Source organism: Dermacentor variabilis, chromosome 3 (assembly GCF_050947875.1).
Source record: "Dermacentor variabilis isolate Ectoservices chromosome 3, ASM5094787v1, whole genome shotgun sequence".
Classification (NCBI taxonomy): domain Eukaryota; kingdom Metazoa; phylum Arthropoda; class Arachnida; order Ixodida; family Ixodidae; genus Dermacentor; species Dermacentor variabilis.
In genome coordinates this window covers 76686369-76690446 of record NC_134570.1, presented here as the reverse complement: position 1 = coordinate 76690446, position 4078 = coordinate 76686369, and positions in this window count along the sequence as shown.

The following is a 4078-nucleotide window of genomic DNA, read 5'->3' as shown; positions in this document are numbered from 1 at the left end:
GCTTGGCGATGATCGCTCCGCTGGACTCGCGTGTCCCCACGGACGTCGTGCATGTGTCCCGACTGAAGTGTTACTTTGCCGCGGGTTCACCTCCTTTATAGCTGGCGCCAAGACGGCGCCTTTAGAGGCGGGGGTTATGTTAAGGCGCAACCTATAGAGCGACGCCAGTCACAAGACGACGACTTGACGTGTAGAGGTGGAATCATCTTGTTTATGAATCGTTGTCTTTCTTGTAAACATTGTAAATAAATCTTTATATGTGACTTCTGCAACGTAACAATACGTTTGTTTCTTTCTTTGTTTGCCTGTTTGTTCTTTTGTCTGTTTGTTTGTTCGTTCGTTTGTTTGCTTGTTTGTTTGCTCGTTTTTAATAGAAAAATGGCGCGAGATACTGGCTCATTGCACAAGCACAAAAAAAAAAAGCGACAACGAAGCTTGAACGCGGCAAGACTCCTCCCCCCTAAAACGCGCTGCACGTGTCTAATTCAGCACCACACTTTGCAACGCATTGTGAAGTTATTGTGCACGACATAAAAGTAACCAGACACTCCCGAGTCATTTGACGAGGACGGGTGCTGCAAGTGGGCTTCATTTGCTTGGTCGCGCAGCGATACCAGCTTTCTGGAGTTCTCCTCGGGCGTCCAATTGTCGGCTGTATAGCCTGGAACAGTGGGCGCGATTACAAGTACCGACTATAGACCCTCCACGTGCGGCGCAACATTGCTGTATGCCGCCTACGGCTGTGTTTACAAATGCCTCTTCTGTCTGTATTAGAATGGCCCATAGATCAACGTGCTTGCGTACTGCTGTTGCGGATGCAGGAAATCGTAAAATGCCTGTATTGACGCCGATATGACGACCATCGCTCGTCTCTTCAGATCGCGTTATGCTATAGCTCGCGAACCTTTTCGGAGGCGAAGATTGTCTGACCGTGTCAGACATCCGTCGATGGCGCAAGCAGCCATTCGTCATGATACACTGCACTTTTTGGAGTTCGCCGGCCTGAGCGGCCGTCTGCATGCAGTCCTGCTGTACATCCTCCAACGAACTTACAGTGCTCGCTCTCCTCCTCTTTTCCTCTTCCTATCCGCTTTTTCCTTTACTCCCTGGCAAGACAATACAGAGGCCTGTGTGACTTCACAACCTCTCTTCTTTCTTTCTCTGTTTCCTTTACATGCCAGCGCAGAGCTGTGGGAGTGCGATGAAGCAACTAGTACGCCCGTAATCAACAATTAACGACTGTCACATGGTTGGTACAGAGAAAATAAATTTATGAAAATGTTTATTTCGTTGTGCGCGGAACCACCTAACAACGTTGCACATTTCAGCGCGTCCAACAAAATACGTGCAGCGTTTCGGCTTAATTCCTTTTTCTTTTTCTTTTTGTATCGCCTCACTATTGTTTCCTTCGCCATTACTATACGAAAGCGTTCTCTCTGTTCAATCTGATATTTCGCTCTTCCGGTTTGCAGTTAACAAGAAGAAAAATTCAGCCCACGAATAAACGAAAATAGATCGCATTTCGACAGGAAGACAGTATTGTGAAAAAAGAAAGAGATAATATCATTTTTACAAGCTTTTCATAGCTTTTCAAATCAGAGCTTCGTGTCAGAATCTTCAATAATCAACAAACGCGATTGCGATTACACTTTAATGAATAATCCATTTCTTTTCTCTGAATGACGCCGTCTTTTATCACTTTTCTGTTCGTTTATACGGTCATACAGCTTTCAGACAGCCAGCACATTACGATACCTGGATCTGGGACATCGTTTAACAGCGGCTCACAGTATTGCTCGTCCAACGTCATCGCCTTTTGCACGCGTGACTTCGGAAAACGCGTCCTCCAAACACTGGTGCTCGTGCCCTCGAGAGAGGCTGTGCACGATTGGATATTTCTCATGCAGAGGTTCGATTCGCAGCGGCGTTCGCCCTGACCTAACCACATCCGCATCCTCAGTGCAACTCGCAGAGAATCCACGTCCCGCGAGGAAGGTTTTTTTACCGCATAAGCCCGACATCTACGGCGACGTGTTATAGACGCCACTAAAGTATGCGGACTCGAACGTAGTTCGCTGTTCTGGTAGGCAACGTGAAACAACGAAGACGACCTGCTCAAGCGCGATGCTTAGTTGATTTTACGAGGAACGGAACGAATAGCGAATAACCGAACTAAACACAGACGTTTTAGAAAACGAATGCACCAAAAGCGAAGGGGAGGGGGAGGGTGATAGAGGGGGGCACGAGCGGGGAATAACGAGCGCCAGGGAGCAATAGACGGATGCATTCAGGCGTGCCACTTTCACCTCACGAAGTAGATCAAGGGCCGCATCGCTCCGGCACGCGCGCAACCGGCGCGGACGCCGGATGTAATTCGTCTGCACGCTGTTTGCTTTGTGACCGAGCGCCTTGCCGCGACATCGGTCGTGTCTGCGTGCGCGCGGCGCGTGCTTCACCATTATGTATATTATTATTATTTTTTGTAGCGAGGGCTACGTAGCCGAAACAATCGCATCTCGTCATTTTGTTTCGCGTCGTTGACAGCGTGCAAATCGCCAAGTGTCGACAGCGGAGGCCGGTCGGCGCGCGAGTCGCGTCCGCCGCGCGACGTCGAGCGTTCACACGGTGCGTCACGCTCGGCACGATTGAATCAGAGCGAAAGTTCCGCTTCCGTTCGCGCGGAAGGAAGTTACGGTTGCGCGCACAAATTACTCAATGTAATGCACTGGAGACGACTAACATGACAACGCGGTGAGTACTGCAGTACAGCGCGCGAGTTCCATTGGAGCAGCGAAGAGGGACAGCCTTGTAAGATGTCGAGTGGTACGCAGAGCCAACTTCCCATCAACAAACACGGGCCGAATATATCTACACCGTTGCGCTCATTTTGTTGTTGTTGTTGTTGTTGTTGTTGTTGTTGTTGTTGTTGTTGTTGTTGTTGTTGTTGTTGTTGTTGTTTACTGCCTGTGACGAGCGATGGCCACATACTTATAGCCTCGCTGCTGATCCTCTCCTGGGGAACGGGTCGGTTCCGACAGCAGCGTAAGCATTCTACCGCCACCGCACTTTCAGAACAACTACCAACATAATCGCGAACCGCGCATCTCATATTGTCATGCACCGATGATGCGCCACGCTTAACTGTTTGAGTATAACGATGTATAATTTTATATTTTCTAAAGCAGACATCAACGCATGATGAGGAATTCGTTAAAGATCATTTTTTTTATTGTAGAAGCCCCATCAAAGCATTGTGAACCTGCTGTACATACCACCACAGTATTCTAACACACTTCCTACTTTATGAATATTTGATAACGTCGCCCTACACGAGTGTAAACTCATACGTATTTTTTTAAGCATGAAATGCTTTTAACTCCCGTTGTCGGCTACCTTCAAATGGCCTTGAGCCTAAAGCCAGAGCCGTTATCCGGGCACTCAAACGAGAACAAAACGAGATTATCCGGGCAACCAGTCAAGACGGCATTACATGCGCTAGTTACTTCTCAAACAAGTTACAAAACATTTTGCCTCCGAGTTCTTCCAAATGATTGTTCACAATATCACTCAAGCTTTACGCTGATGCTTTATTTGTCATTTCCAATAGCGGCGTTGAGTTGAGTTGACTTGAGTGGTTGTAGGCTACTGGGGAGATTAGCCTTTCAGTTGCTGCCGGCAATTGCTCCACTGTAGCGACACTTAAAATAAATAAATCACATAAATCAGACACATACCTCACAACTACAAATAGTCACTCCTAAGGTCACCATGTGGAGGCCAACTCGATGTCCTGCGGGTAATATAAAAGAAGGCGAGAAACCTCCTTCCTACACAACTGGTTCCCGCGCGGGAAAACGATGTCCTGAAGAGAACTGTGAGGAATTCCTGTCTTCTTGAGGGACCCGAATGAGCGACCCGAATAACACACACCTTTCCGCGTTATACGAAGTACAGCACATAAGGTATACATAATGTTCTATGTCACCGCACACGTCACACGTTGAACATAATGGAGACAACGCCAGGCCAGTCTTATACATCCACGCAAGGGTACGAGCATAGCGACGTTCAAAAGACG